Source organism: Neltuma alba, unplaced genomic scaffold, assembly GCF_004799145.2.
Source record: "Neltuma alba isolate B1F8T4 unplaced genomic scaffold, ASM479914v2 tig00010927_pilon, whole genome shotgun sequence".
Taxonomy (NCBI): domain Eukaryota; kingdom Viridiplantae; phylum Streptophyta; class Magnoliopsida; order Fabales; family Fabaceae; genus Neltuma; species Neltuma alba.
The window spans coordinates 501,970-513,880 of record NW_021635703.1 but is presented as its reverse complement, the minus strand read 5'-3'; positions in this window follow the sequence as shown (position 1 = coordinate 513,880).

Sequence of the window (11,911 nt, the reverse complement as noted above, 5' to 3'; positions counted from 1 at the left end):
TACTTCAATCTAATAATTTTTTCCTCCAGAGTGATATTCAGGAATATAATTGATACAATGATAGTAATGTTTAATAGAGAAGTAAATCAATCAAACATCAGATTCAATAACTCGAAACCGAACAACCTTGATCGAAGATATGATCGATAACTGGTTTATCGATTATGTTAACGATTAATAAAGATGAAAGATTTTGGGACAGATAACTATATTTATCAATCATGTTATGGATTAGTAAATGATCGATCCAGTGATCGATAAATGGATAGATTAACTTTGGAGAGAATATGCAGAAAAAATAGATCAAGGTTATCTATGATTTTGAAACTCTTAAAATAGAATATTAAGATAATCATCAAGGCTGAGAAAAGCTCGAAGAGAAATATTCAGCATACTCTTAAATCTCATTGTTGCCTCTGTTATGAAAAGAGCTGGATTACTGATCGAGTAAGTGATCGGAAAATATTTGATCGATCAATTTATCGATAAAGGTAAGTAAGAGAGAATTTATTTTCAAAGTATATTGGTTGAATAATTTATCGATAAATGGATGATAGGAAAGTTGATCGATAAAACGCAATTTCACAAAGATTTCATAAAGAGCATAAATCCTAAAATGATCGAGTAAATGATCGATCAGAGATTTATCGATCAGGTGATCGATAATGAAGTAGTAGAGAAGTTCAGTTCAAAAATCCCAGAAGCAAGTTTGATCGATCACGTTATGTGAAAACAGAATATTCAGTGGATTAGATGATCGATCATTTTATCGATAAATTAATGATTGATCAAGTGATCGAAGAAAGTCTTAAATAGTTTAAATCAGAGAAAAGGTGATGATCGATTAGGTGATCAATAAAGTGATTTTTCAAAAGCACTTATCCAAAAGAAAAATATCGATAAACATATAAGATATTATGCAATGATAGAATAGGTTATCGATAAACAGTGATTCAAACAAATACAATGAGAGTGGGAAGTTTTACCTTTTATCTGTCTTCTCATCAATAACTCATTTATCGATCAATTGATTGATAACCACTTACCAAAACTTGTATCCCATTATCTATCAGTTGTTCGATCACTAGATTATCGATCAATTGATCGATAATTTTCAACAAACTTCTATACAAAATAGTGTTAACGATGATCAATCAATTGATTGATCAACACATACAAACTTGATTTATCCATCAGGTTATCGATTAATATTTATACAAAGTTATTAGTTTACATATGAACTTTATCTAACAAGTGATTGATAAATACTTGATCGATTAGGTGATCGATTAGTTTACTAAAATATAGATTTTTTAATTTGTTATCATCAAAATCTTAATTCTAACATCCGGTAATTTACTTATTTCAGGCTATTTCTTACATTTCTAAACCTAGAATTTGGGATGTTACAATATATATCAAGAAAATAACAGTTTACAAAATAATAAACTAGGTATAAAATTGCACATTCATATAATAAATTTAATAGGATTACTTAGATAAAGAAGGGTGGAAGAGCCACATATGAAGCTAAGAACTGGTTTTATGGAAGCTAAAAAGGGTGGAAGAGCTACATGGTGCTAGATGAGATATTATTGGAGTAAAAGAAATTATTAAAGAAGGAATTATTCTAGAAAATAGGTGTGGATAGTAAAAGTAAATGTGGGGGACAAGTGGATTCCTGGTTTATCTTTTGATCAGCTATATAGTATGCCTGAAAATGAGAATAAAGATCAAATGAGGGTTGCAGACTTGATAAGAGAAGGGGAAATGGGATGTTACTACTTTAACAAATAGAATTACAAATAAAGAGAAAGAAATTATTATGAAAATAATTATGGGGGACAAATAAGGATATGGCTATTTGGTTAAAAAGCAAGGATGGGAAATACACTGTCAAATTTGGTTACCATGTTGCAAAAGGTGAGGAGAATAAATGTGATGTGAGACCTGGTACTTCATACTGTATAACTTAGTTATGTACCTGCATATGAAAATTAGATATCCCACCTAAGGTCAAACATTTCATATGAAGGATTCTTGTTGGTGCATATAACATCTCAATCTTCAATTGAAACTTAGGATATTAATAGAGAGAGGACATAGTATTAATTAGTAATCTTAAAATGGAGTAAAATGGGATTGAATTATTAATTATTTAAAATTTATTATAAAATAAAAGACTAGAGAAACCTAAGAGATCTCAGTGAGTCAAATAGAAAATAGTGGTCACAAATATATGTGTGCGTCGCGCGCGCTCCATTTGGAATACTCTTCCATTTGCTGTCAGGGATATTTTGACAGAAGATTGCAAAGGAAGATTTTTTTTCACGCAGGATTAGTCATGTTTTTTGACTAAAAAGAAAAATGATATTAAGAAGATATAATGTTTACATGGAAGAAAAGAAATAGGACAAGAATGCATATTAAAAAACTTAAATGTAAAAGAAGGCTTTGCCTTATGAACATCTACTCCCGTGAAGAATGCAAGCAAATGAAAAATATCGTGCCAAATAGTATATCCCAGCTAGTTCCATGATTGATCTGGGGAGATGAACTTTTTCCCAATACAAATTAATTGTAGCACTTCGTCCTTTTTGAGTGACCGATCCATGACAAGGTACCATGGAAGCAAGATGCAAGAAACATTAGAGGATGAGCATAATTTTGTTTCCAAATAAACTGTTGCAAATGCAATCCATGTAGGCATATAATGATATGTGGCAAAAAGGAATTACGTTCTACTTCTTTTTGACATGATAACAGTCCATCCCTTGTCAAAAAAGGTGCGAGGAGTAGTGTGTATGATTGAGGATTCTTGAGGAGTGTTTGTGTGGGAAAAGGCCATAGCTGAAAAAGTTAAAGAGCCTAGAATTTCTTAAATTACAGATTTCGGTGACCAAACTCTCCTATCATGAACTGCAATATTTCTTTCATGCCATATAGTATTGATGAGAATGATGATACCTTTTTAAACAGAACATGGTGACCATTCTTGTGTAGTTGTGTTAACGTTGATTGGATGGCTCTTGTGTTAGATCCAATGTTTTGATGATAAAAAAATTAGAGAAGAATTTGTCTTGCAAGGAAACTTAATATATTTGTACAAGACAATATAAAAGTGTTTTTCTAGATCTTTCAAGATGTTTATTGGTTCACAAATTTTAAACATTTTCTACTAATGCTAGGTATTCGACTCGCATAAGTTCATAAGCTGAATCAACTCTAAAAGGCCTCATTCTTTATACGAGTTCGTCTACTATATTTGAGTATTTGACTAGAATTCACTCATAACAAAGTCATTTTTAATTTTGTGCTTGTTTGAGTTCTTTACAAATCTTCTGTCTTATATTTTGAGCATTAGAATCAAATGTATTCCGGATAAAGATGAAATCAAAAGTGAATCCAATATTATTTGAGTCAGTCTAAGCATATCACATTGTATATTCTTTAGTTGACTTCAATATACTCAAGATATGCTCCAAGTCAATTTAGACTCCTATTCTATCCGAGTTCTATATTAAAAATTTTAATTTACCAAATTTGAAAATAATCTTAAATATGTTTTTTAAAGAGTCTCTTTTCCTGAAATATTTTAAAATATATTTTATAGCATTCTTACAGGAGATTAAAGAAAGATTTGGGATCTAACAGGAAGGTTAAGATCAAAAGTACTCTTGTTAAAAAGCATTAAATACAACCGACTACTTCATACTTAAGCTTCGACAAGAAGTTTCATTTAATACTCTCACTTATCTCGAACACAAGCTTCAACAGAAAAATCTCTTTCTATCTAATGAATAATTTCATAGATAAATGACAAATAGAACAAGTTACATTGAATGAAATAGAGATAGAAGAGTAGAGAGCAAGAAATTACAAGCTATAAAAAGAACATTCATTGTAGACATTCTGAGAAATTTATTGAGCTTCAATTATTAGCAGTTATTCTCTTGAAGGAGAAAAAGACTCCATTGTTATGAACTTTTATTTATTGCTTAGAATCATGAGATTTTAAGTGGCATAAACTCTTATAAGTTGTAAGGGGGAGTGATTGCCTCTAGGATGTAGAGGTATTACATCTGGTATAGAGATGGTTATCATATTATGAAATCAAGAGCCCACTAAATCTTGAAAATATAGTGAAACCCTCATGTGGAGCCTAGGGATTGGATGTAAGTCAAATTGGACCAAACCAAAATAAATCACCATCTTTTTTTGACTTACTCTTCTTTCAAGCGATATATGATGTTTTTTTCCACTCTACTCTGTTTATATTAATTGGGTTTGATTATTTCATTATTCAAAAGTTTTTATAACACCAAATTCTCCTACCTTGGGTATTCAACCATACTAACATCTTGTGCTTATAGAGCTCATGATATTTAATTGCCAAGACATTACGATTGTTTGTTATAAAAATATTTTTGTTTTAATATCTAGGATAAACCTTTAGATAAAGTATGTTAAGTGAGAGTGGTTTGAGCCTTGCATAATTTGGGATGGAGTTTCCTAATCCTTACGGGTTGCTTAGTTGATTAAACGCTAAAATATATAGGTTACTTAAGTGGGGTGTTACAGTGCACCAGCAACAAAAGATGCCTTATTTAAGGGGAAATGTTCTCGGGATAATTTTTGTGCAATCAGTGGTGATGAAACTGAGATTATTGAGCATTTGATCCTATATGAGATTATTGAGCATTTGATCCTATATGGCCTTGAGCAAATCGTTGTTGGTTCAATGATCATTGACAGAAATCGAACTGTGTGCATTAAGAAATGGTGTGAAGATATGTTTTTTAAGCCACAAGAGCATTGATGAACGTGGAAAGTCTCTTATTACAGCAATATGTTAAGGGATATGGAAAGGGAGATCTGACTGGTTGTTTAATGACGCCTCAGTGGATTCTATTGAGGATTATATCAGTAGCATAATTACTAGCTGATGAGGTTTGGTATGCAAAATCCACTGAAAGTTGCAGTGTTGAATATATGAGGAGGAAGATTATGAGGAAATTGTCCTAGGAAGCACCAATTAAAGCCACTGTTAAAATAAATGCTGATGGCTCATTCTTGAAGCAATCTGATTATGCTAGCATTGGAATAGTTTGTAGAGATAGTAATAGAGCTACCTTGGGCGGTATATGTAGAAGAGTTGAAGCTTGTACTTCTTTTGAAACTGAATGCTTTGCTATTAAAGATGCACTTATATTCTGTGATAAATTCAGTAGCTATAAAATTTGTACAAAAGTTGATTGTGAGGAGCTTTACAAGGATGTATTTAATGGATCTTTAGATAAAATAGAATGGCAACGTGTGCCAATTTTATCTGATAGATTTCTTTTGATTGAGAGGAAGCCATATATTGAATTTGTCTTGGTAGCTAGACAAGAAAACTAGTAGCTTCTGGAAGAAAGGGGATGCGATCCAATGGATGGCTAAAATGGCAGCACCATCTCCCTTGGAGAGTATCTTAATATGGCTGACTTAGTTGCTAGAATGAAAACCAGATGGAGTGGTATATAAGAAAGGCATGATCAAGAAGGAATTGGCTAAGGGTCTTTTTGATTCCTGTATTTTTTTTTATTGCTTTGGTGTCTGTTTTTAGTGTCTGTATTTAGCATTTTTTTCCAAAGCTTTTTCTCTGTTTGCATTTTTTTATCTGTCTTGTCTTTCTGTTTTTTTTTTTTAGTGTTTCTTGATTGGTGTTTTTATGTTTTAGAATTTTATAAGATGATTTGTTTTGCTAAAGCAAAAATAAGATGACTTATATTAAAAATAAAAAAATATTTTCTCTCTACCTTCCAAATAAAAGTAACGAACTGAGTTCGACCACTCATGAAAAATCTTGTTGTCTTTTCTGATCCAAAATCCATCTTCCAACTTGATCCAATGATTAATTTAACGTTTTGGGCTTTCATGGGCCAAAGGACCATGGGCTGTATTTTCGGCCCATACAAATCTAACTAGGACATAAAGAAAGGCCACCCTAATTTTTTTTGATGAAATAGAATGATGCATTAAACAATAAAATAGTAACAGACAAATTGACCTAGCAAAGTACATACTGCCTCTTTAATATAAGAACTAGTTAATTAATTTGAGTAGATTAAAAAAACTAGTTAAGTTAGTTATTTATAATAAATAGGTGTTGTCTTTCCTAAAATATCCTTATTAATCAGGTGTATTAGTTGTAACTACTATTATTACAAGGACCATCTTGAAAAAAATAGATAAATATAAGAGATAAAGTGGATTATAGCATTATATTTAGAATCAAAATAAAAATCAAATGAGCTCTTATATTAAGGATCGGAAGTAGTACATCCTTAAGTAGATAAGAAATGGACCAAGGAACTATGCTAGATGGCATGATAAGTTTGACGTAAGTCTTGTAAGGTTATATCATAATGGGCAAGTATGAGAGTTGGCTATAAAAATCTGGTGATGAGAAGGGAGAGTCCAGTGCGAAGAGCTTGAAGTTGAAAAAGTAAAGGAGCGGTTCGACCAAGACCAAAACAAGGTGTTGTTGAATAATAATAGCTGAATATGAATTACAGGAGCTTGATACCAGGACTTGTTGTAACATTTCAAATTTTAGACTTAAAAGTATCAGAATAGTCTAAAAAAGGCAAACTATCATACTCTTTTTGGTAGAAGTTCCAAAGGTTTTCTGAAATGACAGAGAGGATTCTAGGGACTAAATCGCAAAGTAAAATTTTTTTAGGATTGAGATAAGATGAAGTTAGAAACTCTAGTTAAATCTCGAGGTCTAGAAATGAGAAATAGAGATGGATGTAGACCAAAGGTTATGTTAGAGGCCTAAATGAGGTGAATTATAAGGTTAAGCTGAACCAGAAGCAAAATCATAATTTTACAAAGTTTCAAGCCAGAAAGGACAAAAATGAAAATTATGCCCAAACATTCCAAAAAAATCCAAAAAATGGGAAATGACATGTTAAAGCTTGTATGTGAAGGGAAAAAAAAACACAAAAATGCCCTTAATTTGATTTTAAATGAATTTCTAAGATTATGGCTCATTTTGAGGTATACAGACAAATTTAATTATTTGAGCCATGAGGAGGTTTTAAAAAAGTAAGTAAAAATAAGGATTTATAAGTTAAGAAGCTACAAAAAATTATAAAATTAGTCTCATCTTAGAAGGCCAACAAAATGGCTTTAAAAATATTTAAAAACCAGTTATGTCGTTTAGGAGCATTTTACGAGAAATTCAAAAAGAAATATCTATGGGTTGAGTTATGGTCTAAGAAAATTCATAGATTTTCTTCAGAATTAGAGGAAGTTTATAGTATGGATATATGAGTTTTTGGAACTTTGAATTTAATAAAATGTTTCAGCCAAATATTAAATAAATTTTGTCCTCTTAAATAGGAGACAAAATCAAAGAAAATATCTAAAGGCAATAATAAGGGCAGAGTTAGCGTGCTAAGTCGCCAAGGTGTATTTATGACACTGCTGAGTCATCCAATGAGTCATCGGGAGATATTTATGAACAGTAGGAAAATTAGAATGCAGTACGGGTACATTTTAGATAGTCTTTTGTCTACTCGATACAACAAAATTTCTACTGCGTGACTTACTTAATGAGGCTAAGTAGCCTGTCAGTGGAGCTAACTATTTTCTTCTATGTTTCTCTAAGTTGGCACCAAATGTGGGCCAATTCATTGGTTAGAAATTTCAAGAAAGCAGGTGAAAAAAGAAAAAGGACCAGTAAGAGGCAAATGAGATTGATAGCTTGGAAGCTTGTTGGAGAAGCTTTCCAATTTTCTTTTCTTCCTCTCTTTCACGCCACATGTAAGGCTTCTCATTGGTGGAAATGTTACAAGAAGACACTTGGCAAGTTACAAGAGACATGTGGCAAAATCATGAACTTGATGCCTTAATCATGTAACACATGGCAAGACATAATGTAAGGGGTGTGATGTCATAAGGAGTAAGTAATCTAGAAGCTTAAAACATGGCTTGATCAAGATAGATGATAAGAGATAACGGACACATGGCAAGATCAGAAGAAAAGATTGAATGAATGACTAAGATTAAGCCACACATACATAAGATCAAGAGCCAAGATTTAAACTTGCTAATTATAAATACCCTCCCTCTACCATTCCTTGAAGACTTTTTGGCCAAGAGAGAAAGAAAGGGAGTAGAAGCCGAAATGGAGAGGAGAAGAAGGAGAAGAGAAAAAGTAAGGAAAACCATGCAAGATCAAACTCCAAGACAAGGTAAAATCATAGTTTTTTATGTTGTTTATCTTGCTACTTGTCTTGTTAAGTTTGGTTATAGGTTTTGATAGTTTTTGGAAGCTTGAAACCCTAGAATATGATGTTGCAGGAAAGTTAAGGGGAGGACAAAATTGATGTTAGAATAATTGATGATGTCTGTATCTTTAAAGCACTCAATTAAACTAGGTCCCAATTAATTTGTAGTTTAGGATCAACCTAAGTCATTACTTCCAAGGAGCAAATTATTGGTTTCTTTAGGTAAAAATTTAGATGATAAAAAAAAAAAATGGACCTAAACTAAATTGCAAAATTCTAATTCTAAATACAAATGCAAATGTCCTAAAATCTATATGAAAATTTAATTAAACTAAATGAATGCAAATACAATTTTTTGGGAATTTTAGAAGAAAAAATTAAAATGATAAATAAAGAAAATTAACTAGAAAACAAAAAAAATTAATAAGTAAATTTGAGAAGTTTCTTTTCAGGTACGGTAGAGGGAACAACTTAGGATTCATATGAATTTAACCTCGATAACATTAATTAGTTAATTAGACCAAAGAAAAGTGATAAGAGAGTGAAATTAATAAGTCTAATTGTCTACTTGAAACAAAAAGAACCCTCAATTTCAAAAACTCTTAAACTATTAGAAAACTTATAATGATATAATGTTGTTTAATTAAACTCATTAAAACCATTGACAAATAATTCAAATTAATTCTGAAAATTATGTTTAGGATTATCCAATTAAATAATTAGATAATTTACCAACTCAATTAAACAATCAAGAGGCAAAAGAACCCAAATTTGCAATTCAAACCACATTGATAATTAAATCCATAATGAAAACTCAATTATAAATTCAATTAACAATGTAAAGGTTCATAAACATAAATTCCAACAAATATCTTAGCACAAATAGAATTCAAATATCAATCCAATCCAAAAATAAAAATGACAATTTAGAACTAAATTGTCTAAAAAAAAATCCAATTCAAAATTATTTAAAACCAAATAATCTCAAGTTCTTGAATTGAAAAGATAAATGGAATATCACTCTCTTATAGTTTTCAAGTACTAGCTTAAGGCTCAAACCTCTTCCATACTCCTCCCAAATTGTCTCCCAATAAGCCCAAGCTGCCTTGAAAATCATTTTCCCTCCGAGCTCTTTTGTGCAGATTACGGCCATTGAAGGAAATTGATGAAAGGTGGAATGATGGAGGACAAAGTGGCAGGTAGACGGAAATAATATAATAATGGAATTGTGGAGAGTATGTGGCGGATGGGAAAAAAAGATAAAAAAACAAATGGCCAGATATGTTGGAACCGTGAGGAGCAGATTTTGGCAAAAGGGGGCTCTTTTTTTAAGAAAGGTGCCGCCCAGCATATTTAATAGGAGGGGAGGGGATATTTTTATCCAAAACTAAAACCCATTAGTAATTAACTATTTACTTGATATTAGTCATTAGATTGTATTTGAATTTCAAGAAATAATCTCGTACCATTGGATTTTCTGTATACTCTTCTTTGACCTACAAGAATTTAAGTGTATCTATTAATGTAAATTATATCCAAATATAATATAATCTATATCAAAGTTAAATATTAGATATGGACAAAAATTAGCAAAAAATTGCAAAAATTTCTAAAATAATCTTTGTAAAAATATGAGTCTTGTTTCCAAAGAAATGGGAAAAAATTAATTCTAAGCTGAAAATAGGAATTCACAAAATATTTATATTTTCAATCCAAAATCTCAATTTTTATGTAAAATTCAAAAACCAACCAATTAATCTGATAATGCATAAAAATCTATTTAAGTTCAAAATTATCATTTAAATCCTAGATTAATTTGGGATAAAATGCATAAAAATTGGGCTTTATCAATAATATTTAAGGGTTTGAAAAAAAATGAGAATCAAGTGGTTTTATGTTGAAATTGGTTAAATTTCATGATTGTATTATTAAGGAAACTATTTTGCCAAGCTGAGTTTTATACCTTGGGGTTAGAATTTGATGATTTTGATACTTTCAATGAGCTTAGAATGAAAAATTGTATAAGGTAAAAGTGAGAAAACAAGCTTTGAAGCATTAGAATTGAAAATAGAATTTTTAGACCCTAAAGGCATACCTTTCAGCCAACTCAATAAATAAGAGAAGGAGTTGGATTTTGACAAATCCAAGCTCATTTTTGGATTCTTTATAAAAAAAATTAAGTGGGAAATGGCCAAGAGAATGAATTTAGGAATCAAGATTAAGAAAGTGAAAAGTTAGGGTTAAAAAGAAATCAAACTTGAAAATTTGAGTTGTTAATGATTTTCATGGTTTTAATGGATTGGGTATTATTGTGTATTGTGAATTTAGGACCATGAGATACCAAGGAAGAGGAATAGAAAGATTGTTCGAGTAATTTTGGTGGTTGGGATAAAAAGGAGCAAGGAAGAAAAGCTTAAAGATACAAGATGGTAAGCTTACCCTAATTTATACTTGATATGTATGCTTGTGTGCTAAAATTGCTTGATGATGAATGAAAGCATGATTGATGAAATGTTGCTCTATTTCTTGTTTAATTCATGGCCATGTGTGTTTGAAATATTAAGCATATGATGATGATATTTCAAAGCATGAAAGTATGTGATACTAAGCATGTTATACACTTGCATTTATCTTGCATGCATGAATGATAATATTTACTACTGAGATTCTCCCGAATCTCACCCTCTCTTAACTAACCCTAATAGGTGATAATGAGCACGTAAGAGGATGCATAAAATGAAGGCAAGGAAAAGAGGAAACAATTAAGGAAATGTATTATATTACATTGTGTAAATTGTATGCTAATGTATATTATGAATATGCCATTAATGTTATGCGATGTTAAATAATAATGATAACATGTGTAACTAGCTATGATAATGTATGAAAATAGTTAGTGCAAGGATGAAATGATAACATGCAAGAAAGCAATTAATTGTGAATTGTTAATTTAAGTTAAGGGGATAAGTCACCCCTAATTGAGCCACAAAATGGTGGAGGAGTGGAAGGAACGCAAATGACCATGAAATTAAAGTACCCCTCTTGAGCTTTAAAATAAGTGGGTAAATCACTTAAAATAGATGTATGCACTAAGAGTTATGATTAATTAAAGTTAGAGCAGAAAAACTGGTAAGTATTGTTTTTACCAAATAAATAGTAAACTTCATGAAATAAACTACATGAATTAGTGAGGTTGAGTCCACATTGATATTTTTCACTTGTAAAGAATTCAAAGAGTTTCAAATAGAATTTTGAACCCCCTCAATACGATTTTTTTAATAATTAGTTATGATTTTTCAAAGTTAAACTGAAAATTTGAAATTAACTAGTGAATAGTAACCTAGGAAACAAATTTTAGATTTTAATCTACGGGCTTGTTTTGCGAATCGCTTGTGTACTTGAAACGATAACCACCAACAACATGGAAGACACCGTAATTCGTGGGGGGAGGTTTGGAAACTCGCTACAGAAATGGCAACAGTCTTTGTTGAGCGTACGGTTTTTTAAACAATTTTTTACTCATAATTTATAGAAACGAAGTAAATATGTGGGAAGTTTTGTCACGATTTACTCCTATAAGTGATTTTAAAAGCGACGACAAACGTGCCCATGGGAGGCTCGAGCTGCGG